Genomic DNA, 27,184 nt, shown 5'->3' on the forward strand with positions numbered 1-27,184 from the left:
TCGTATTAATATTATAATGCAAGTCGTGAGTCTGTTACCAACGCAACAGTGGGCGCTAAATATACACATTACATGAGGCACAGTATAAACATACAGTAGAGCAGGCTAGTCCTTGAGAACAAACAACACAGACATAAGTTTTTGTTATTATTGCTACTTTAAGTTGTCCAAAATCACGCTTATGTGTGCGTGCCTCCGATTCGAGTGGTGTTACAGAAGATGGTCTACTCATCTACCGTATAATATACAGTGTATATTATTTATATTGGGGCACTAGGCGCCCTTGGTAACTTAACCTCATATTCAAACCATATATTAAACTTACAGGGTAATTCAGTTTCATTAATAATTATCAAGTGGACTTTAATAACTTTGAAATGTTTGGAACTTGGATAGAGGAAAACTTCATCATCATTATTTATATTTCAAGTAGCAAGGTATTTAGTCAATTATTATAATCTCTTATATATTTTGCTAATGATACTTGGACTACTGTCAACGGTAGAATTTATCGCGTTCATTTTTAAAACACCTTCAAAAACTGCACTAATACAAATTGCAAACTCAAAGTCATGATGACAAAAACGCGATAATTATGTGAATAAGTTTTTTATTGCGAAAACTTATGATAAATAGCTACATAGTACCCATGACCCGTACAGAGATCAGCGGTGACTCAGTAGTTGGCACATTAGATGACTCACACTGGGAATGGGAGACCCATTGTTTCTCACCGCGTCCTTCCGACTCAGCTGTTTCTCTAATTCATCCAATTTACCTTGGTTATAATGAGTTCCGGTTTTACTTTCGAAAACGCGGACATCCTGTAATATGTAAAAAGTCTTTGACAGGAAGACGAATCTCTTTTTAGAGATACTCTTTCTTGAATGAACCTGAATGTATTATTTTACAAGAAAAGGGATAGGTCATAGGGACTACTCTTTTTTTGAAAGAACAGTTGTAGTTGGCAGACCAAAAAGCGACCCAATCCTGCATCAGTCATCAGTCATTACACTATTAAACCAATGCCTTAATTTTTTTACCACCGCAGTTTAAAAAAAAAACAAAACCATTTCTGGCATCAGAAAATTTGACCTCCCACTGTGTATTCTTTCGTTTCTGTGACATAAATAATATTTTGCAAACTGGTATCAATCCTGATAGTGTTACAAAAGTTTCAAAAATATCTTCTTTTCACATTACGTAAGACCCAATTGACACATAATTCCCACTCATCCCACATTTTCTACAGAAGAACCAGCTGATCTAATGCAAGAAGCATCCAACAGGATGTGTCTCGGTCGGTTAAAGCTAATCGCACATTTGTCAGCGTCGAACGCGCCGCATAGTACATGCGACGCGTACGGTGCGGACGAATGTGCGAGGTTTTATATCATTTTATACAACGAATTCTAAAATGCGGCGCGGTCGGCGCGTGCGTGCTGTGCGTTCACCTTTATCAATCTTCTCGGCTCTCGCCAGTACCCGAGTCTACATCCGCTAACTGTTGCTAGGTTCACATTAGCCTATATCCACATTTAGCCGGCCGGATCTCTTGTCATCGCAAGGCCATGAGATGACACAGAAAAATACAGCTAACGACTACGCGGAAAAGTCATTTGCATATTTTTGACATCACCTGTACTTTTATATAGTGAAAAACTTTTGTGTTAATAGCATCTACCTGTATAACGCCTTATAACTCAATTTAGCCCGGCCGCATATATATATATATATATATATATATATATATATATATACTATATATATATATATATATATATATATATATATATATATATATATATATATATATATAGTTTATAGTTATATAGTTTATAGGGGTTTTCGGGGGCGATAAATCGATCTAGCTAGGAATCATTTTCAGAAAATGTCATTTTATTAGTGTTTTATCGAATACCGAGCAAAGCTCGGTCAAACAGCTAGTTACAATATTATGTGACCAAGTACAGGCTATTGCGAAATTTGAAAAAGTATACTTTACCACTCCACTTTTATTTTCGTTGCTTATCGTTATCTATCTTTAACTATACAATGTAGATACTGAATATTGCGTTTCCCATTACAGGGTCAGTATTCTCGGAATTACGTATTTCGTTATTATTCTCAGCACGTTTTATTATTACAACTTTGTAATTATTTTTGTAATGACTTATGAGTTATGACTTATGACTCAGGAACAGCTTCGACCTAGTGCTAAAAATATTTTCAACACCAAGGTTTTAGTAATAACTTGAACACATTTTTTTTGTGAATTAAGTTATTGAAAAAAAATTAATAATCACACTGTTTATACAATAATATAGTCCGGGTTCCCTAGAATTTTTTTATTACTATCAAGCTAATTTTTTCTACTACTAAGCTACTCACAAAAAATTTGCTCGACAGTAATAAAAAAAAAGTAACAAAAAATAAAATTGTTCTAGGCAACCTGGACCAATAGCTTATAGCCGATTATATATTACAACAGAACCAAACAGATGTCGAAGACGATTTATTTAGTGTGTTGTATATTTAGCCCCACGAATGAATATACAACTTTACCACTTGTCCGATTTTAACAAAATAATCTCGATGTGGCATCATTTACATATTTGCATTCATTAATTTTTTTACGCAGTCGAGGTTTTAGAATTAGTTTTAATTCTGTTAATATGACGAAGACATACCATAACATGGATAGCGCAAGTGTGGGAGTAGGAACACCATCACGTAATGTAATTCACTCCGCTAATCGCTGTGAACTATGTCTATGACGCTCTCGACGGATCCGCGCTAACGGACCGTGCTTGTACGTCACATAGCGACTGTGGCGTCATCTCATTATTGCACAGTAACAGATGAGAACTATCAACCGACCTAGAAGTTGTTGTTATATTAAAGTCATTGAAACAAACCAAATTGACAATCAGAGAGGTGTACTTAAAAACATGCAGGTAAAAGACATAGAGAAGGTTTCCAAACACTTCCATAGAGGATGCATAATGATTATATTATATTTTGAAGGCAGTAGCCCGAAAGCGTACGTTTTAGCGTAGTGCGCAGCAGTTTGTTTACCGCGAAGAAAAAAAATATTTTTCCGCAATTAAACTATCCAGTTTCTCTTCTGGACTCAACTGCATACCCATCAAAAACAGTTAAGCGATTAACGCATAAAAAGGTTTCAGACTCTTTCCCCACTAACAATATAACTATGGTATTCCCATATCACTATGTTCGCATCTCCGATCAGCTGAGTCACGGCGGCCTTGCATGCAGCAGGGCCGCCGGCTGTCATTGACTCTAATTATATTGTTTATGTTGAGGACCCCGCCCCGCGCACCGCGAGCCGCGTCTGCCTCTCGATTCATACCTTTGTGGCATCATCAACATCAGCCTTGTCAAAGCATAATTCCTTTCAGCCTTGTCAAAGCATCATACCTCTGTGTCATCATCATCATCATCACTCATCAGCCTTGTCATAGCATAATTCCTTTCAGCCTTGTCAAAGCATCATACCTTTGTGTCATCATCATCATCACTCATCAGCCTTGTCAAAGCATCATACCTTTGTGTCATCATCAACATCAGCCTTGTCAAAGCATCGTACCTTTGTGTCATCATCAACATCAGCCTTGTCAAAGCATCATACCTTTGTGTCATCATCATCATCACTCATCAGCCTTGTCAAAGCATCATACCTTTGCGTCATTATCATCATCAGCCTTGTCAAAGCATCATACTTTTGTGTCATTATCATCATCACTCATCAGCCTTGTCAAAGCATCATACCTTTGTGTCATTATCATCATCATCCTTGTCCTAGCTTGTGGCTGGCTTTAAAATAATATCTATTCGTTTATAAATCTTTTGTAAGTTAATTAACTACCTTTAATTGAAAACCTGGTTAGCTTTTATATATGATATTGAATGTACCGTAACTTCTTGGTGGAAATTCATGTTTCACAGTAATAATATACACTTTTCATGCACTTTTATTAATAACAATTATGTTTTACACGACCGGTTTCGATAAAATCATCATCAGGTGTAGTGCAGGTAATTTTAAATTTTTAAATAATTGGTAAACAAAAATAGGGTTGTCAGCGTCATGAAAAATTTCTACCATTTAGTACAATTTTCTACCAAAAACTGGTTAGCTTTTGCAGGTAAACCTTTCTCAGAACTCAGATGAGTGTTCTATCTAAGGAATTCTATTGGGAATGTCCCAACCAAGCGAGGTAGCTCGCGCTCGGTAAGATCGAAGTCCACCGTCATTTTCAGCTGAGCTATATTAACTCGGTCACAAAACTTCGATAACGCGATTAAGGATTATGGCGCTAATTGGTCCACCCCAGGCCATGTGTCCAAGCGTCCTGGCAACAATCCACATAAAATCCGTCCCAAATAATGAATGAACAGGATCGATACGACGTCGATCAAGTTTCGGAAGCAAGGTGACACCCGCGACCCCGGGGCGACCTTCGGCCGTTTGACGACCCCGCCGCTACCTCTTAATCTCTGAACGTTATCAGCTCGACCACACATCATCAGCGTCGGGTGAGGTGTCTCTGCCTCGACTCTCGAGTTAAAATATAGAAATACTCGACGACGCCTGCGACTCCGTTGCGCTGACGCTTTTTTTGGGCGGGAACTGTACATTTTTCCGCAATATAAACTATCCTATGTCCTCTTCCGGGACGCAGTCAATGGTTGCAGACAAAAAGACAAACTTTCACATTTATAATATTAGTGTGGATTTAAACTTGAGGTAGAACTTTTTATCTAGGAATAACACTTATTTCAGGGTTCATTGAAACTACACGAAATAAGTTTGCTTTGTCCATCTGTCTTTCCTTTACTTTCATAGATTTCACAGATTAATATAAGCAGATATTAATATAGGATTAGGAGCCAACGTCATACAACGTTAAAAAGTTTCACGTTCACCATAAAACAAAACTTCTTGCATAATAAAATGTAGGTCAGCAATTAAAATAAAAAGTAAAAGATAGCTACAGCATAAAAGATATAAAATTAAGAAATTTACTGTTATTGCTATATTACAATAATGCTATATTTTGTTACTACCTACGCAGTTGATAGCAATCAGAGCAAAAACTCCCAATTTTCTCCGTAGCATGTTGTTGGTATGGTGGGTGAAATTAATACATGATATCGCATACTATTATTGATAATAGGCATGACTTGATTGTTACTTTGTAATGAATATTATACTTTGAAACAACTAGAGCGAATAAGAAAAATTCGACAAAAATGTAGAGTAAGCTTCAGGCTACATTTGCCTATGCCTTTATCGTTTACGTTTACAAAACTAGCCTAATTCATGTTACTAAATGTAAGATCCTAGTACACGTTAGCAATACCTACTTGATACTATTTTCTGTAAGTCATTACAAAAATGGACTTTCAGAAACAATTTTAACCACAGATACATTAGAAAACAACCACAACGAAAATAATCCACAAGTAATAAACGGTCCCTACAGCGTCTTTAATTATAATCCAAAAATAGTAAGACGACTACATAGGTACGACAGTGTAAGTAAACAGAATGAGAAAAAAGTATGAAAATAAAACGCAGCGTTTACCGGCAGCGGGCAACGATCGGACGGTCAGGGTTGTAACTTGTAACTCACACGAAATATTTTCTCAATCAATTTTTCAACCATGGAGAAGCATTATGCATGTGTGGAAAAAACATCGACAACTTCTGCTCAGATTAAATATACGGAGGAACAGATACATAAGAATGCTGTCAAAATAATTTTACTAATACAAGGTTAATTCACACGACGTGTCCTCTCCTAACACGGACATGGCTTGATCTGTTCAGCAAAAACTGTGCACAAACTGTGTCCACGTGGGAAAGGCATGCTTCGGCACGAATGGGCCGGCTCGACCGAAGAAATACCACGTTCTCACAGAAAACCGGCGTGAAACAGCCCTTGCGCTGTGTTTCGCCGAGTGAGTGAGATTACCGGAGGTCCAATCCCCTACCCTATTCCCTTCCCTACCCTCCCCTATTACCCTATTCCCTCTTAAAAGGCCGGCAACGCACCTGCAGCTCTTCTCATGCTGCGAGTGTCCGTGGGCGACGGAAGTTGCTTTCCATCAGGTGACCAGTTTGCTCGTTTGCCCCCTTATTTTATAAAAAAAAATTTACACTTGTAGTGTTGACAGCTACTTGTGTAGCTGTCCCTTGTGGGAAAGCGTATTTTTAAATCTATTCAGTCATGGCTGCCTCTTTGGATATTTCTGAAAGACACGTCCAAAGGGTGGCTTTGTAGTCACTTCGTTAGTGGCAACCCTGGCACAGACGTGGACTAATTGGGAGAACGAGATTAGCGCCCACCGGACAGTGTTAGGGCTGTTTGCCACCCCTATTTTTGCCCGCGATAATACACTTATTGGTGAATTCATAGTGGACAAAACGTCGTAACTGGTTTACAACGCCTCTGGCCCACTGAGCTTAGCGCTTACCTCGTACGCGTGGGTTCGATATAAGTTTGGGACAATGCAGACTGATCACCTGATTGTCTCACAAGTCACAACTCACAAGTAAGATGATCCATGAAGCCAACGAGATATCTCACTCTCGAGATAATTAAAAACTACTCGTCTCATAATGTCAAAATCTCGACATTATCTCGACAAAACTCTATAAAAACGTTTATTTCGATGATAGATCTACGCGAGAAAAAATGTTTGTAATGGTAGGGTCAATAGAGATGAAGAGACGGTTTGTCTCATCAAACACCGAGAAAACGTAGAGTGAGATATCTCGTTGGCGTATGCTAGGCAGGCTGGACATATTCGGCATTGCGTCTGGCTTGGTCCAAACCGAGAAACAAGTAACATAATATTATGTTCTTAAACAACTTCTGACATTTAAACGTGACTCGTCTTTAGGAGACGAGTCACGTTTAAATGTCAGAGTCACGTTTAAATGTCAGAATGTCAGAAAAAAAAATACACTTGTAGTGTTGACAGCTTCTTGTGTAGCTGTCCCTTGTGGGAAAGCGTATTTTTAAATCTATTCAGTCATGGCTGCCTCTTTGGATATTTCTGAAAGACACGTCCAAAGGGTGGCTTTGTAGTCACTTCGTTAGTGGCAACCCTGGCACAGACGTAGACTAATTGGGAGAACGAGATTAGCGCCCACCGGACAGTGTTAGGGCTGTTTGCCACCCCTATTTTTGCCCGCGATAATACACTTATTGGTGAATTCATAGTGGACAAAACGTCGTAACTGGTTTACAACGCCTCTGGCCCACTGAGCTTAGCGCTTACCTCGTACGCGTGGGTTCGATCTAAGTTTGGGACAATGCAGACTGATCACCTGATTGTCTCACAAGTCACAACTCACAAGTAAGATGATCCATGAAGCCAACGAGATATCTCACTCTCGAGATAATTAAAAACTACTCGTCTCATAATGTCAAAATCTCGACATTATCTCGACAAAACTCTATAAAAACGTTTATTTCGATGATAGATCTACGCGAGAAAAAATGTTTGTAATGGTAGGGTCAATAGAGATGAAGAGACGGTTTGTCTCATCAAACACCGAGAAAACGTAGAGTGAGATATCTCGTTGGCGTATGCTAGGCAGGCTGGACATATTCGGCCTTGCGTCTGGCTTGGTCCAAACCGAGAAACAAGTAACATAATATTATGTTCTTAAACAACTTCTGACATTTAAAAGTGACTCGTCTCCTAATTTGGATCGAGATCATTATGAGATTAAAATTCCACAAACCACTGAAACAAAATGAGTGTTAAGGCAATAAATTCCTGGCAATCAATTTAAAAGCAATCTCAGTTTAATTAATGAGACAATTAATTGATAAATAGCTTCCTACTTGAGTCGTTAAGATTTTTACAACCTGACGTGGAGGATAGCGAGACTATTGCTAAGGGCACTTTGAAGTATCTACAAGTTTGGCGTGAGTCATCCATGGTTCTAATTATTATCGACTTGCTTGATGAAAATAAACATGGCCCAATCAGTTATCACTTATCAGTTTCAATCTGAAATCAGTGAAATAGAGTCTATTTTATGACAAAAAATATAAAATGACGAAATATTATACTACACTATGTTTCGACATCTTATATGATTTTTTAGGGTTCCGTAGCCAAAGGCTGAAAACGGGACCCTATTCATGAGACGTCGATGTATGTCTGTCCGTCTGTCTGTCAGCAGGCTGTATCTCAAGAACCGCTATAGCTAGACTTCTGAAATTTTCACAGATTGTGTATTTCTGTTGCCGCTATAACAACAAATACTAAAAACAAAACTCATACAACAAACGTGATTTTTTGGCCTTTTATGCTCCATTTCAATAATGGTAATAAGTAGACACTTGAAACTTTCACAAAATCCTTGATTGAATGTGTACTTTAATAATTAATAATAATCTATATATATATAAAACTCAAAGGTGACTGACTGACTGATTGACATAGTGATCTATCAACGCACAGCCCAAACCACAGTATAGCAATATTAGTCCCTACAGTAACGAAACGCCTTTGATGTCGCACGATGCCGCCACCGATGACAGGTACTGAGCAGCAGTGCTATTCTCTAAGAGCAAATATTAAAACAGCCGTAATTACATCGGCTGTTACAGCCGTGAGATCGAGATTGGTATTCACTTGTTTATGTTTTCTAGGCTGTTCGATACTAGCGCCGCGCGGCTGTAAGCGGGGTGATATAGAATCACTTTTTGACATTTCATGTAAGAAATTCGTATTCTCTAAGCTCAACAGCCTACAGCTTCGATTACAGCCTCGGCGAACGCCTACAACTTTTAATGTCAAACGAAAAGCTACTATTTCGTGGCTGTCGCCAAAGATTTTGTATGATTTTGTACTTATTTACTGAAATGTACACCCTAATTAATGCACTGTTTTAATTTTTTTTACGTTTAAACCAAAAGTCAAATGCTAAGTCACTATAAAAATAACTCTTACGGCTTACCTCAAAAAGTCGCTAGAGCCCCGAGTCCCGACTTCCGAGTCCCGACAATGACAAAATTGTAACTCCACACACAAAAATCTTGAAATTCACGTTTTGTATAAATCTTTCTAGTATCTAACTTTCTTCTACATACTAAACGGCGTTTTTATCGAGTTTTTACACTTAACTTAGAGCTTGTATGAACACTGAGTACAAAACATTAAACATACGCGGGTACATAGTATTCAATATTAGTTAATTTTTACGTAGCACATTTAGATTATTACTTATTCACTTATACGAAACCACATTGATTTACGAAACAAGAATCCAACTTTCACGAATCTCAGACAAAGACTATTCAATGCTTATGAAATATTATGTTCCACGAAATATTTCAAGTGGTTGGCGCGGGTCACTCGAGCCGAGGTACACTACTCTTATCGCGTAGCTAGTAGAAATTCTTTTTGTAAACAGTAAAACTAAAGCTATAAGTATTTAAATGAAGTTTCATCTATTTCATGTCCCTTGGTTTGCACTTTTGTTTACATTCTTTATATTTTGTTTACATACGTAAGTGTAGAAGGCCAAGCGAGTTTTTTTTTTATGCGACGAGTAACTCAATGGATACGAGGTTCATATCTTGGTACTTTCAACTTTTTGGATATTTTTTCGATGCATTAATAATTTTGTCTATTTGAATTGGTTCAAATATGTAATACAAATGATTATTACTATAAAAGTTCTAATAATATAGAGTTTATCGGGACAAAATAACTAAAATTCCTAAGACAAAAATGTATCTATAGTCGAGTCCACTATCTGAGCCGCAGCCTCGCCGACAGCCGCAGCCGAGACATCGTCGACGAGCTAATAGAGCTTACAGAATACGAATTCTACAGCCGTGGTAACAGCGAACGATGTCACGGCTGCGACATCCGTGATAACAGCGGAGAGCACAGCCTTAACGTGTTACTTAGAGAATAGCCTAGCAGATATGCCAGGGTTGCCACGGAACGGGAAATAAAATATTGTGCTTGTAATGCAAATGTTATCATTTAATCTGTTTAATCAGCGTGTTATATTTATTATTTACATATTATGTCGTACTGCCAGATATTTACGTGAAACTTTATTCATAAATGATTTTTAGTTCTCTATTTAAAAATTTAATTAACCCATCAAGCCCCATAAGTTCACCGGTGAGGGAGACACAATAGAATAACAATAGATTTCCCAGGATCCACGAATCACGATCGAAGGATTAACAATAAAGATGCATTCGAAATTTCGAATATATAAAATATCCAATAATTAATCACACGTCAGGTGTAAGAGAAGCACTTCAAAACCAGGGACGTCAGACGTACCAATTTCTTGGTACACATTTATAATAATTAGTATGTAACAGGGTATTTGACAGATTTTTAATTTATTACACTTCTTACAACGTAAACAATAAAACAGAGATGCAAATAAATGCCGCCAAGGCCAACACAATATTAGTGTAAACTGTGAGCCGATATTTATGAAAATTTAAATCCTTTTTGTTTTTTTAATCAGATTTACATCCGTACACTGAACATTTATTATAATATTCCATTGTTTATAAGATAAGTTAACGTTTTACAACACAAAATTCGTAGACAACGCGCCAACGTCACCCCTGTGGGCGCAGGTATACAAACGCCGCGAGTTTGTGTACGCGGGCCCGCGCCGCCCGCTTCCCCGCGGGTACCCCTCCGTTGCTCTGCGCAAGTACATTCGTTTCACTACTGTAGGGATATGTCATATTGCTATACTGTGGCCCAAACCACTGGAAGGATCGGGCTGAAATTTGGCATGCAGGTAGATGTTATAACGTAGGCATCCGCTAAGAAAGGATTTTGATAAATTCCAACCCCAAGGGGTTCAAATAGGGGATGAAAGTTTGTATATAATAATACTTCTTAACGCGAGCGAAGCCGCGGGCAAAAGCTCGTATTAAAATAAATTAAAATTTGAGGGGGGCTCACATACAAAAAAACAGAATTATTGACCTATTTTTGATCTATAACGGTACGGAACCCTTCGTGCGCGAGTCCGACTCGCACTTGGCCGATTATTTTGGAATGATTCGGGGTTTGGACTTTAACACTAAAGAATGTATCCGCATGCGATGCTACAATATATTAGTCATTTACAAATTAGCGTAAACGCCTTTTAATGTTATTTTCACACCAAAACTTCTCATTCAATTCGCGACTCCAACTGACCGGTGGGCGGTGACGTAACATAGAAATGAAGCCTATTCTGTATCTCGGAGGTAAGAGGTAAGGAAATCTCGCCGGTTCGTCTTACAAACCGCAACGGAACGCTGGGAAAACGGTTTACTGTAATACACCCGACCGACGGACAACATTATACACTAATTGAGGCGTAGTATTCTAGACTTGTGTTTGTGTGTGTGTGAGGTCCTAATGTATGGAACACTAGTTGTTGTCCGCAACTTCGTTGCAGCGAAATTCGAAAAAAAATAACTACTAACTACTACTACTACAAACACGGACTTTTCGGACCTATACGACCTGCAAACCTTCGAGAAGAGAGCGTATTCGCTTTTAAAAGGTCGGCAACGCACCTGCAGCTCTTCTGATGTTGCGAGTGTCCATGGGCGACGGTAGTTGCTTACCATTAGGTGACCCGTTTGCTCGTTTGCATATTTATAAAAAAAACCTTAACTAACCTAACATAAGAACATTATTAATATCGTTTTCCGAGGCCAAAAGTATCTTCATACTACATTAACACCGCTTTGGGGATGATGTACAAAATGGTACATCATCCCAAAAGCTTTCATCTTTGACGCAAAAACAAAAGTGCATTATGAACTAATCGGGGCCGTTATTCTTATTTTGAATTTGAGGCTGTCTCGATACTTCCCACGCGATATTGTGGTCTTTAAATCAATTCAAAATTCGATATATTTTATTACAACCGAACCGAACAAATTTACAAAATTGGCTTATTTATTTAGCCGCGTGATTAATTATTATAACAAAACACATAATCAGAACGTGTTACATAATTAATTGACAAATAAGCGACAATTTATATTATTTACCTTCACGTATTATATTGAAAGTGATTTATTTCACTTGTTATCAATGTATTTGTAAAAAGTTAAGTAGGTAAATATTTTATCCGATGTTCTTTGATAGTTCCGTAACAAATAGCAACAGATTTAATTAATTCATTCTACTTTTATTAGTTTTGTTTACTAATAATATGTGTATTGTGTATTTTACGAGTTACGACTGGACTCAAAGATATTTAATGAGAACTTAATGTAATGAAGAGTTATTAGAAAATGTATGGTTTAGGTCAAAATAAAATTAAAGTTTAGTTATCATTAAATCTGTGACAGTCTAGGAGGCATCAAAATATTTATGACAAAAAAGAGAGTTTAACCACTTTTAGCGGTAAATTTTCACCCCGAAAGACACAAAAAGCCGCCTAAAATAGCTTAAACCGGCCGGACACATGAGCTAGTGGCTAATTGGCCCGGTAACCGTACAAACGAGATTACCGGCCGTCGCGTTAGGCTCAATTCACACCGACTGACAGCCGACCCTTTCAGGCCGTTTCCGACTTTATTTTCAGAGGGATAACGCTTGTAATCGCGCGCACACCTGAAATGCTCCGGCCTGACGGGCAGTTGTAATAGCAGACAACTTTAGACTTTATTTCTATTAAAATAATACCTACTATCACTTGTAGAAATCCTCTGACGTCACGATGCTCAGGCGCGGTGCCGGACTCCCGTCTCCCCAATACCAAATCCAATTACAGAAAGGCAATTGTTGATAAGCGATTATACACGCCCGCAACTTTTAAATAACCTTTTGTACTTTAACCCACGCAGGGTTAAAATTCCCGACAATCCTAAGACAACAATAAATGATTCGGGATTCATCCGATGCAGTAAGAATTTTCACTTAAAATAGCTTGTTTCTCTATAGACTTATAGAATAGACATGGCAATAAACGTGGCCCAAAAAATGTGGCTAATTGGTATTGTGTAGAGCCATTTTGACATTCAGTAGAGCAGTGACGCTAAGGTTACTTTTTTCGTTTAAAAAATATTGCAGTGAAAATTTGTTTAGCGAGGTTTTGCACTTTTTTGGGATAGGTAAAGAATGTGAAACTGGCGTCTGGACAAGTGACCATCTAATCTCCCTGAGATCATATCAAAGGGTTTTCGTGGTTGAATACCGCTGTCGATCCTGGCGACACGGGAGATACAGTGGTGGGAATGTGAGGTGGGCCAAACTCCAAAGCCCGTTAAAAAAAAGTGACCATCTAAAACTTGTACGTCGGAGTGGAAAGCAGGCACGGCGTATTATATCCCCGTGTCTTTCTTTTTTTTATAATAAAGGGGCAAACGAGCAAATGGGTCATCTGATGGAAAGCAACTTCCGTCGCCCATGGACACTCGCAGCATCAGAAGAGCTGCAGGTTTTTTTTTATGAAATAAGGGGGCAAACGAGCAAACGGGTCACCTGATGGAAAGCAACTTCCGTCGCCCATGGACACTCGCAGCATCAGAAGAGCTGCAAGTGCGTTGCCGGCCTTTTAAGAGGGAATAGGGTAATAGAGGAGGGTAGGGAAGGGAAGGGAAGGGAATAGTTGAGGGTAGGGAAGGGAATAGGGTAGGGGTTAGGGAATTGGGCCGCCGGTAAACTCACTCACTCGGCGAAACACAGCGCAAGCGCTGTTTCACGCCGGTTTTCGTAGGTGCGTTGCCGGCCTTTTAAGAGGGAATAAGTTAATAGGGAAGGGTAGGGAAGGGAATAGTTGAGGGTAGGGAAGGGAAAAGGGTAGAGGATTGGGCCTCCGGTAAACTCACTCACTCGGCAAAACACAGCGCAAACGCTGTTTCACGCCGATTTTCCGTGAGCCCGTGGTATTTCTCCGGTCGAGCCGGCCCATTCGTGCCGTCTTTCTACATAGGGGTGATGATGTATGCCTGCTCTGCTGTTTTGTTATCACTTTTGTCGGTACTCCAGACAAAAACGTTAGTTTCTGACAACTGATATGAAAAATATGCGCCGTACCATATTATGCTAAATTTTAGAAATTTTCTTTTTCAGTCTCTACAATTAGTAACAGTTACATAACGTACCTACTTAACAGAATGTCTAATGTTTACAACCTTTCAACCAATCATTCATGAATCAACGTTGCCTGGTAGTTATTGACAAAACACATGCAGCATTGCTCACCGACCACCAGTCACCGGCGGCAACAGTCCACGTAACACGCAGTGGTCATGCGTTAAATTAACATCGAGTATGCTTCGAATTGCAACATTTTAAATACTAGATGACGAATTCGTTGCGCATTTTGTAGATATCACGCGGAAACCTTACATTTTGATGCAAAAAAAATTTATACGTCTCGTCTCTTATTATTTATCTCCATAACAAACATCTGAATCGGTTCAACCACACAGACAAACACACATTGTGTCTATCTGTTGAGACCATAAAGTTAATATACCTAGCGGAATAGAGAAATAAAGGCCTGAGCAAGAGAGATGTCACTATCGGTAGGTAACACTGCGTGGTAAAAAGAGACGTGTGATACATGACAGCAGCACTATTTTTTTGACGTCCAGTCGGCACGTGCCGCACGTTGACAATTTAATCTCATAGAATTAATGTTCAATCATGCTTGTGTAAGTGTATACATTAAGTAAGTGAGTAAGTGGTACACATTTTTCACACAGATGAAAACCAATTTTGGTTTCGTTTGACAGCTCGAGATTGTTGCTATATTCCGCTAAGTATATTAACTTCATGGTTGTGAAAGACACACTTTCAGATTTATAATATTAGTATTAATGGTAAATACTAAATAATATGGCCAATGGCCAGGCGTCTAAATCATAATGAAAATATCGACTACACGATAGCATCAGCTAACTTAACAAATGAGCCGGAGACAATTTGTATAATTACAATTACTTAATTTGGAACAATAAGCGAGGGACCGCTTTGTCATGATAATTCCGGGGGCGAATAAGACTCATTATACCGAGAATACTTCGAGACATCATTCTATTAAACACAATCGCCTAATAATAAATTGGGATTATTTCATTATTTACATCATATAAAGTAAATCTTGAACTGCATTTATTCCAAAATCATGTCTTTTGATCCCACGCGGTATTTTTTAAAGAACCCTAAAAAATGAAGAATAAGTAGGTACCTAAGATAAAGCCAAATGATGGACAAAGATTACATTGCTACTGCATACTGCATTAGATATAATTATTCTATGTTGTTGTTCGTTTATTAAGAGGGAACGCTGACACTGTTTTTCCATACAAAACATAATATTCCCCAATTTACTCCCAGGACAATGCGTCTGGAACTCTAGACAAATGATTTTTAATACAATATTGGGATCTTTTAAAGCTCTAAGTTCGATTTTTTATAAATTTACTAATAAATAAAAAAATACGACCCTTCAAAAATCGCAAAAAATGACTACTCCATACCCCGCCGATCCACCGACCACAAAACGAAAGATCTTTAAGATCAAATAAAAACGTAGAGGCAATAGACTCACTATTCCTGAAGATATTAAAAAAATAACAATTAGATAGGCTCTATTTTGAAGGAAGGAAGACAATCATCAAAAAATCTTAAAAAGTAGGTCACGTAGTATGGGTATGCTCCCTAATCTAATATCTTGGAGATTTCCCTTTGGGGGTTCCACTCACATCCTATACTCACATAATATGTGTGCATACGCTGCGCGCCACGCATCTAGTCAGCTTTGGATTTATGTATCTAAGGCAGTATAGATCATGGCCTATGGGCGGCAGCGTCCTATCCTATGGCGTCCTAGGAGGGGGGGGGGGGGGGGATTGTAGATAGGGGCGGCAAAATTAAAGTGGTCTATACTCTCCGGCCTTGCATCTAGTACGATAGTCTACCGTATATAATTTAAAGTGTGTCAAGAGCGTGTTACCAACGGGCCTTTACTGCACGTCACGGTGGTACGTCACGACAGGTATGTTATCAGCACACGCGTGTTACTGATAACGGATTCTCGTAGCAACACAATATCTGTACTACCGTTACACTTTACCTGAACAGAACAATGATATAAGTAAATAGTTTTATTTATTATGGTTAAGTTTGCAGTCAATCGTCACTTTTATAAAATGAGTAGCAACAGTTAACAGATTATTAATTGAAACATAGCGCGAAGTCTCTAATCTCTACAACAAAATTTAAAAGTTGGCTTAAGAAAACTTAAACTACTCGGTAAAACTTTCCTAAAATGCTATAATGTGAAAAAAAATCATTCTGTTTTTATAGAATTTTAAGTTACCTTTCAAGTTCAAGCAGTAGGGTTTAAAACAAAGTTTCCAAACAAGCAAACATGTCTTCCCAAACATTCCTAATACACAAAATCTATCTAAAGAAAGATTCAATAAAACGAATTTTGTTCTGACGAGAAGAGTGGTAAATATTTGAATAATTGTCGGTTATGCAAGTTAATGGTCTCCTTGGTACGGTTTGCTATAACCATGGAGTGACTCGACCCACATACCCCAGGTAAACAGTGTCATCACTATTATCAACCATTGCACTTTTCCTTTTCTACCCTATAGGAGCTTCAGTCGTCCACTTTGATATTGTCACCAAGCAACCATTAACCAGCTCTATGGAAGCTTCCATTCACCGCCCATCCTGAATTCCTGACTTACATACATGCGAAAGAATGTCATCAATCGATACCGATTGATAATATACATTTGCCCGATGGGTTAATGGGTTAGTTATGGATTATGGAGATGCTTTGCGTTTAGGAAAATAACACAGAATATTTTTTTCTGCGGCAAATGCAAGATTCATATCTTGCACGATAAACGAATTACTGAGCACCGTATAATAAATATACCAATATGTAAAATGCAATGAAATGTCACTCTATCTTCCAAAGAAGTGTTTTAAAATGGTAACTTTAAATATCAGTGGCACAAGTGTCATAACTTTGTTTTCCTAAGGGCCTGTTTCACCACTTTCTGATAAGTGCCGAATAGGCTATCCACCACTTAGCTTGACAGATGAAGTATGGGGAATCTGTCAAAAAAGCTGTGAATAGCCTATCCGGCAGTTTATCATAAAGTGGTGAAACAGGCCCTAAATCTTCATATTATACTGAAAAAACTAGAAGAATGTCCGTTATCATGTCAGTTCTGAGATCCGCACCATCATCTCAGATGCTTACAAGATCAAGATTTTTAATGTGAAATCCAGGTTTATCAATCAAGATTTTCAATTAACCCATTAAGCCCCATAAGCTCACCGGTGAGCAAGACACAATAGATTTCCGAGAATCCACGATCGAAGGATTAATTAGTAATTGAATAGATCAAGATATTATGTCATTATTTAATTTATTAGCGATATTATTGCGTGCTCCACATACAACGGGATTCCCGTATTAATATGAGCGTGTCATACGGCCGATCTTGTGCGGCTTCGTCAGTTTATTCGAATCGCGACTATTTGTTTACTGTTTGTATTCGATCAATATTTACCTCAAAGTCTATAAGCCTCCCAGTGAATATTGACGATTTTTTTTCTCGGCATCCTAGTTTAACGTCTTATAATAAACGAGCTTTTAATAAGAAGTATTATTATATACAAACTTTCATCCCCGATTTGAACCCCTTGGGGTTGGAATTTATCAAAATCCTTTCTTAGCGGATGCCTACGTCATAACATCTACCTGCATGCCAAATTTCAGCCCGATCCCTCCAGTGGTTTGGGCTGTGCGTTGATAGATCACCATGTCAGTCAGTCCTTTGAGTTATTTATGTATATATATTCTTTAAGTAACGAAAATTTGGTAAATTACAATTCTCTTTGTAGCACCTCCATCGTGGGTATCGCAGTCAATAGATTTTCAATTGTTATGCGGCAGCCGCTTGGGGATTGATGGGTTAAATATCGATTTATCATAATACATATATCTATCATATCGAGAACTGGCTAGAACTACAAAATCATCTTTCAAATGGCATGGAAATCCACCTTCGTCACAATTTTTAGCATTTTCATATAATATTATTATGTCTGTGATTCATCGACGACCTCTAGACTCTACAATATTTAAAAAACACGAGGTCGGCACTCGGTGGCAAAATATCGCAACACTGTATCTGCATTCTGCACACAGCGACCTTCGCCTCACACTTTTTCTATAAAAAATAAATCACCGCGTCAACGAATTAACTTGTTTCAGCAAGGTTCGTCATTAGGGTTGACAACCCCAAAATATATTTTATTTATCTCATCCGGTTAAATTAACGTACAAAAATAAATAATTAAAAGTAAAAAAACTGTTAAGTTTCTCCACACTATATATATATATATATATATATATATATATATATATATATATATATATATATATATATATATATATATATATATATATATATATATATATATATATATATATATAATAAATACAGATAAATTAATTAAACCAATCAAATGCACACACACACTTTAAACAACATCATATAATCATAATCTACAATGATTCAAATATCCAACAATTATTATTCCCAAGCATCATGATGATCATTACAGAACAGATTATAGCATTATAGCTCAAATAAATAATGCAAAACTCAATGGCGACAACCCTGTTGCCGAACATTGAACATGGTCAGTACGTTAATTATAATACAAATTGTAAAGGACGGAGGCGTCCCAATTCCCGCCAAAGCAACTGTGACAAGGTTGTCGCTCGCACGTAAACCTGAGAAAATGCCTGAACGATTTCATGAAGAGAACTTGAGGTTACCCATTGTATAGCCAGGCATACTCCGAGACAATCGAAATATGATGTATTGCAACTTGCAAGAATAACGCGGGTTATTTTAGGATTTTTCAATTTTAAGAGATGGATGTTGTTTCATGACATGAAATATAGGAGATGACTGAAGTCTATGTCTGTTTTGATAAACATAACACAGAACCTATATTTTAGAAGTGGCGCTCCAGTTTCAGTTTTTAGTTTTATGAGATTTTATCCACGGAGGAGCCTAGAGAATACATAGCGTGTCAAACCCAGTCCTGTACCTATATAGATATACTTCAACCATGTCAAGTGACAAGTTTAATCAAAATCCTTAATTAGCTTTTGCGTGAAAAACTAACAAACACAATCCCAAACTTCCGCCTTTACAATTATAGTTTGATGACTTTGATGACCAATACTTCAGATGTTTTAACCCATCAATCCACAAGCGGCAGTCGCAGTAAAGTTAAGTAAATTCGCATCACAATTTGCAGTTTCAAGAATCGATACAACACACAATTCTCAGGTTTGAGCGTGAAGGTTGTGATGTCAAGTAAATTTAAAACGCAATTAGTAACTTGACGGGCCACCTTGACACCAATACAGATAGACCATCTTCCGAACTACCGTATGACCTATGTTTCGCTATAAAATGCAGATATCTTAGTCCACACTAATTTAAAATCGGTACAAGGATAATAAAACTTCTAGAACTACGTTATATTCATTAAAAATCTCAACCAATTCTGTAAATCAGCTTAGTAAAATCCACGCACCAGTCAAAAAATGTTGCTGCGCCGAAATTTTCACTGTCGCACTAGAGACATTTACTGATTACTCCACTTTATTTCAATGAAGATTTTGGCGGAAAATTATGGAGTTTTTGTCAAAATCTTCATAATATTAAAGTTAGTTATTGATATTATTATATCCCTCTTATAATAATAATAATACTCCCCACACCGGTTTCGGTGACGGTGGCCGGTTTCATTGAAACCAGGCCAGGTACGCAGGAGTCATTTTATAGTGCCCAAGAGTGTGCGCAGTACACAAGAGCACTCTCTATTCCTTTTACTCTCATAACCCAGTGGGACGGAAGACCGACACGACTGGCGAGACATCAGGCGCAGGACCGACTTTTTACATGCCCATCCGACGCATGGATCATCTTACTTGTCAGACAATTAGGTGATCAGCCTGCATTGTCCTAACCAAACTTGGAAATAACATGTTTCCAACGCGGGATTCGAACCCACGACCTCCGGAGTCGAGAGCGACGCTCTAACCACTAGACCACGGAGGCTGCCCTCTTATATGTGGTCGTTAAAGTTGTTCTTAAAGTTTAAACTACTAAGTTTTGATAACTGTTCCTATGAACTGAAATATTAACATACAACTTTATAGTAAGAAGTTGTAAGCACCTGCATTCCAAATTTGGAAGTTAATAATGAGTATAATTTTTTTCAAAAGCCTTTTTAATTAATTACTAGTATTACCACTAGCGTACAAGGCAACAAACAAGTTTCAATTTCGATGTAGTTTCTTAACAGTCGATAAAAGTGTAAATAAGAGAAATTTTAATTCCAATTTCATACTAATTTTAACTTTTAGTAAAAAAAGAAGGCCGCTCATAACTAATCTAAAATTTCAAAAATTTTGAATTCGTGGAATGGGGTTTATTCTGAAATTTAGATCCTTTATCTTTTCAGAATAAACCCCATTCCAGGAGGATGCTGTTAATATGTATAATTAATTTCAGATGGTAAGATAATATAATATTATGTACGATTTACAAGACATTGCAGCGGACACCATTTACGAAGATTCAGTCATATAATTTTTAGGTTCCAACTTCCAAATTAAGTTTAACCCATCAATCCAAAAGCGGCAGCCGGCTGCCGCATAATAATTGAAAATCTATTGTGTTTGCGATACCCACGATGTTTATCACAACTCTATAAGTCCTATGGAACTTCCAAGCTCCACGGAACCTTTAGACATTCCACCTAGGTCTCAACACAATAGTCTAGGACTTAAAATCTAGGTGACCCAACCGACTAGCAACCGTTCCCTTCGGCTCGCCGGCGCCAGGTGACACGGTGATCCGCGCGGCAACAGCATGACGTCGCGTCACCTTGACTCACTTCTGTCGCGACGTGTACCCGGCGCACTGTGTGTGCTGACTGACGCCTGCTGGGTACAGTCGCGAACACCGACATAGATACGGAGTTATCGGTCATAAAAATTAAATTGTGAGCAGAATGCGAAAAATCTGTTAGGATCATCCAGATTCTGGTAGAGTTGCGGCAGGTTCTACGAGGGCTGCTATTTATGTATCCGGAATTAAAAAAAGAAACAAACATATATCATTTAATATGGTTTTATTGCTTTTCAAAATATTCGCCGCGATGATCGACACACTTTTGCATACGCTGGAACCAATTTTCATAGCACTTTTTCCATTCTGATTGAGGTATTTGATTTGAGATTGAGGTAAACGTGCATTTTGAACGCATCAACAGCCTCTTCGCGGCTCGAAAAACGTTGACCACGTAATTTGTTCTTCGCGTATGGAAATAAAAAGAAATCGTTAGGTGCCAAATCAGGGCTGTACGGCGGATGACCAGTCAATTCGATCTTTTGACCCTCCAAAAACTGAGTTGTTTCAGCTGAGGTGTGACAGCTAGCATTGTCGTGATGTAATATGATTCTGCGTTGTCGGTTGTCCTTTCTTATTTCTTCAAAGACTTCTGGTAAACAAATGGTCGAATACCATTCAGAATTAACCGTTTTACGATTCTCTAATGGGACTGTAGCCACATGTCCATTAATTCCAAAAAAACAGGCGACCATTTGCTTCAAAGTACTTTTTGCACGAGTAACTTTTGTTGGTTTCGGCTCATCTTGGAACACCCACACCGTTGACTGTTGTTTAGTTTCGGGGTCATATGCATAGATCCAAGATTCATCACCTGTGTAGATATTATAAACGGCTTTTGACGTACCACGGTTGTATTTTTTTATCATTTTTTTGCACCAATCGACACGAGCCCGTTTTTGATCGATTGTCAAGTTGTGCGGAATCCAACGCGAACATATTTTTTTTACAGCCAAATGTTCGTGTAATATCTTATGTATGCTCGTCATACTTATGCCTAAGGACGCCTCTATCTCGCGATATGTAACATGACGATCACGCATTATTAGTTCCCGCACAGCATCTATATTTTGTGGGACAACAGCTGTTTTTGGGCGACCTTCTTTATTTTCATCCGTGAGCATAGACCGCCCACGATTAAACTCACTGTACCAGTGATAAACAGTGGTTTTTGATGGTGCTTCATCTCCAAAAGTTGCGGTGAGTTGAATAAAGCACTGTTGTTGATTTAGCCCACGCCGAAAATCGTAGTAAATCATTGCACGAAAATGTTCACGCGTTAAATCCATGGCAAATGAAGACACGCAATTTTCAAAATGACGCCACAATGGAAAAATAATTGACAGTCACATGAAACAAAATGTATTCTTCAACCAAAGAGTTCTATTTTCAAATGTTGTAATTACTTTTTAAATATTGTTCTTGTAAGTGGCCAGTTCCGGATACATAAATAGCAGCCCTCGTATCGTACCCGCAACTCTGCCTTAAGCGATGAGTGGTTTTAGTGGGTAGCAGGAGTCCCACATACCCCGGCCGATATCCCCAATTTGCCGGCGATGCGTAAAGCCTTTCCCCATGTTAAAAAAAAGGATCATCCAGATTAAAGGCAAATTTCGTTCCGTCAATGATTCTCTCTTTTAAGAGGTTCTATAACCCTTCCCTTCCCTTTGCACTTCTAGGTAAGAAGGGCATTAAAGGGGTTTTAGTCGGTAAACCTCCGGTGCACCGGTGGGAGTCCGACATACCTCTGCCGCTTCATTAAGAAGCCTTAGTACCTTTTTTGGTATCTCCCAGGAACGGTGGGAGATGCCAAAAAAGGGTAACAAGGCTCCAATAAAATCAAGCCTCTAACAGAATTACTGTTTCTTTAATAAATAGAAAAAAATCGCAATTATCACAAAAATAACACCTCCCATTGAAAGAATTCAACGACTGCGTTGCTCACAATTGAAAATAAACTTTATATTTATAGATGAGCGAAACAGCTGATTCCCGAATTACACTTGAAACTGTATTATCCGCGTCTTTATGTAACGGAATGACATGTCGAGGTATGTGCGGTATGCGTTACAGGAAAAACATCTGTATGTGGGACGCGTTAGTAAGCGGCATCGAGGAAATATTCTATGCTATGCAGTTAGTGTAGAGGCCAGAGAAATTGTCATTTGAAGAACTTTTTTACACATTTTTTTTAAATAGATATACATTAAAATCTTTATTGTCTTTGGTATCGTCTACTTTATCATGATATTATACTTACAACTGCAACTTAAATACAAATGTGCAATTGGTGCATTTTGTGAAGAAAAAAGATGGACCAAAAAGGGTAATTAAATGTTTAGTAAGGTAATACTTCAAGAACACAATAATACATTAAATATCAATGCACTAGGAAGGGATACAAAAGCAAACATGCCAACAGGCTTATTTGCCCACACAAAAGGAAATACAACCAGAGTAAATATTGGGTATAACTGTCAAGATCCTATTCCTAAGCACATAGTAGTTTGATTAGTTACAACCTACATCTGAGGAAGATGAACTGCCTATATTTGAATAAGTACAGTAAAGAACTATACAGATTTTAGCCTAAAAGCTACAAGAACTTGGAAAACTAATTGAATATATCCTACATCGACTAGGGCATTCCTTCTGAGTATATCCCGCAGATAACTTTAAGATTTTATAGGTTTTGGTGGTTGAAAATAATATAATAAATGCGAAAGTAGGCTGGTGAACTGAATGATATGGATAATACTAATAAATAAGACGTATAGTCACTACATATTATAAAACAAAGTCGCTTTTTTTCCCTCATGTCCCTTTGTTCCCTTTAATCTTTAAAACTACGCAACGGATTTTGATGCGGTTTTCTTTAATAGATAGAGTGATTAAAGAGAAAGGTTTGTAAGTATAATAACATTCATTAAAAAGTGGAGAAATACTGTCAATTTTGAGGTTTCTAATGTGATATCGTAAATAATTACTTATTTTCCGCTTACATTGCAAACGCAGGCTGCGAGAGGCCCTACCGCCTACGAGATTTATCAAAATAATGTACTAAGTGTTATGAAAAGGTCTACAGAAAACTCCGCGATGGTATATGTCTATCTCTTATGGATATCCCACCATAACATTTTGTTGTCATTTACTTTTAACTTCAAACGATAGCAAATTTTTGAAGCGATTTTTACCAATACGGCAATAATCCTTAATCAATTAAATACTTTAAATATATTATTGTACATCCCTTTACAGCATAATATGATTTAAATGAATATTTTCGAAGAAATTACAGATTTAAAAATTGCGGAACGTAACTTTTGCGGCGGTACCGACCAATGCGGGCCACAGGTAGTAATGAGTATAATTAAAAATGTTGATTTTAATAGTATTAAATAATATATAGACACAGGATTGAAATACTTAATATGGTCCCGAAAAAGAACATAGGTGATAGAGAATTTTTTATCGCGGAAAATGTATGCGTCATTCATATTACGAATACAGCGCAAGACTTGCAAGTTATAGGCAATTATATTTATACAAATAACTGATTGTATATATTAATGCATGCAGATTGTATACGATAGAACAAAACAAAATAATTAGCCATACAAGGAAGTTTAACGTGGGGTTGTTGACTATCGGTTATCATAGGTAAGTTTATGTGGGAGGAAAACCCGCAAAGTAAGACGCGGTATGATGCCAACTGTCATGACGTCAATCCTACGCAACTGTTACATGACTAATTATATCTGGGTCATAATAAGATTGCGTTACGTATGGGGGCTACTTATAATAAATCATACCTAATGCACAGATAAAACGGCCTAGTGGGTGACCGAATTAATCCCAAATGTGTACAAATGTAGCATGTACCTTTTGGCGTTATTAGTCTTATTACTCAAAGAAACTGCCAATGCTTGGTCTAGAATTCTAAATCAAGTAGTAGTACTATAATACAGCTGATTGATATTATTCTCAATCATTATTACAGCTGATCCTCCCCATATAGAGCAAATAAAGTGATGGAATAAGTGAGAATGCTAACTTGATAAATCTACCATTGATTTAACCGTTGAGGGAAACAAAACTTAATAGTGGATGTTAACGGTGATTTAAAAATAAAAAGCAAGACTTATAAATTAAAGTCGCTTTTCTCTCTTATGATAATATCATCCACATAGAAATGAGTCGAAATTATAAAATTCCAACCCGGGTCTAAATAGAGGATCGAAGCTTAGCGCGGGCGAAACCTCGGGAAAAAACTAGCGACAGATAAAACGTTTCGGCAGAAATATCCCGGATCGAGGTCAGCGAATTCGGAGTCAGTAACCGATCTATATCGGCTCTCCTTGACTCGAATCGCAATAACCGGCTTGCGAAACCGCCCACGGCGTTCGCGTTAGTCATTGTCGCCTGCATCTAGTGCAGTTGCTTCACATTATTAGTCGCCAGCTTTGGACCCGGTGTTTGCAGTGCCCCCTAATACGTTCCAAAAGGCTCTTTAAAGTTTTTTTGGAACATCGATCTGCAAGTTTCAAAAAAGCCTAAAAGAGAACTTTAGTTTTGCAAGTTCTAGAAATTTTGGCATCAAAATCATAAAAGGAAACAAACAAAATATGTATGAGAATACATAGATAAACATTAACCCCAAGGAGTCATAAAAATTAATAAGCCATCACGTATCGTTAAACAACAGAATATCAACTACATACTGACTAACTATTGACAGTAAATAATAGTCAATATTGAATATTTCGTTACATATAATAACATTTTAGTAACAACAGATATTTACTGAATGAAAAATGTATTACTGAACCGACGCTACGCCCACATACATCTGATAATAGGTTTCGTGTATCTCGGAAAATTATATAATTATAATGTGGGTGACACACTGACACCACATTTCATTCATATTTTACATGTACTAACAGATATTTCGCGATCGGATTTACTGTTACTATGCAATATAATCAATTCCATACAGTATTAAGGTTCAAATAAGGTTCAAATAAAGTTTTCCCCTATAGTCAACTACGAACTTAAGAGGATTTATATTTCCTTGAATTATTTCAGAAATCAGAATGAAGTACTAAATTATCTTTTGTGATGCACATTTGACGTCACCGGTCACATGAATCAACGCATCGTCGAACCACAATAAAGAAAGTCTAAAATTAAACAAGTAAACATTGGGCGTCACATTTTGGCGCACATGTAAACAACCAAATAGGGCAACGACCAGATATAAATAGTCCAACTATTAATATAACGTTTTAAAATAATAAAGAGAAAGCATTCCGTGGGGGAGTTCTCTGGAAGATTGATCGCTCCTCGGCCGAGCCGAAATAGAACACGTTCCCCTTAATAACGGATAATTGGGTTGGACTAACCGAGGATTTGGGGGTTATTTTTGTATATTATACGACCAAATTAGGCGGAGCACTTGACCTTTCGACATACGATCCCCGACCCGAGCTGTCATAAGTTCGAGACAACAATAACAGCGGATCGACAACAAAAGCAGAAACGGCAGTAAAACATCAAACGCTAACTCGCGATAAACACTGTGAAAGTGTATCGAATGGTAGGCGACTCGTGGAGAAGTCTGTGACGACACATACTACGCAGTCCTCGCTCCCACGTGACTGAGGTCAGATGTAACGCGTGGAAGCGACGGGGAACAATGACATGCAATATCACATCGTAATGCGTTTGATGTGGTGCCATCAACGAGCGTGGGTATCTCATGAGATGTTTCGGAGCAAATTAACGATGATTGTAAGGGATAAATTAATATAAACACAAAGAAAGACGACGCACCACCCGATGTTATCAAAACTGAAGAACAGCATTAAAATATCAGCAGTCTTGAGTGTAGGATAAATAAACGACCTTATTGATTCCGACAAACGGTTGCAAAAATATCAAAACAATCTTTTTGCGAGGACGCTAAGTATCTTTAATTGGCTGAGAAAAAATACTGCACCAGAGTCACAAAAAGTGGCAGTTATTAGAATCGCAGAGGATATTTTTAAGTTGCATGGGCAGTCTATAAGTGTAGAAGACGGACTTTTAGCGGCGCTGCGGCGGACAGTTTCGAATGGCGTCGACTGCAAGGCCGAGAAATCGTTTCCGCGTATCGG

At 37.9% G+C, this 27,184-nt stretch overlaps 1 protein-coding gene across 3 annotated transcripts in view; it reads right to left on the bottom strand.

Moving 5' to 3' along the window:
- The window catches only part of LOC121734891 (serine/threonine-protein kinase minibrain), a 163,231-nt gene that overhangs the window by 100,654 nt on the left and 35,393 nt on the right, over positions 1–27,184 (bottom strand). The window lies entirely within an intron of this gene.

The sequence above is a fragment of the Aricia agestis genome, chromosome 16, assembly GCF_905147365.1.
Source record: "Aricia agestis chromosome 16, ilAriAges1.1, whole genome shotgun sequence".
Classification (NCBI taxonomy): Eukaryota; Metazoa; Arthropoda; class Insecta; order Lepidoptera; family Lycaenidae; genus Aricia; species Aricia agestis.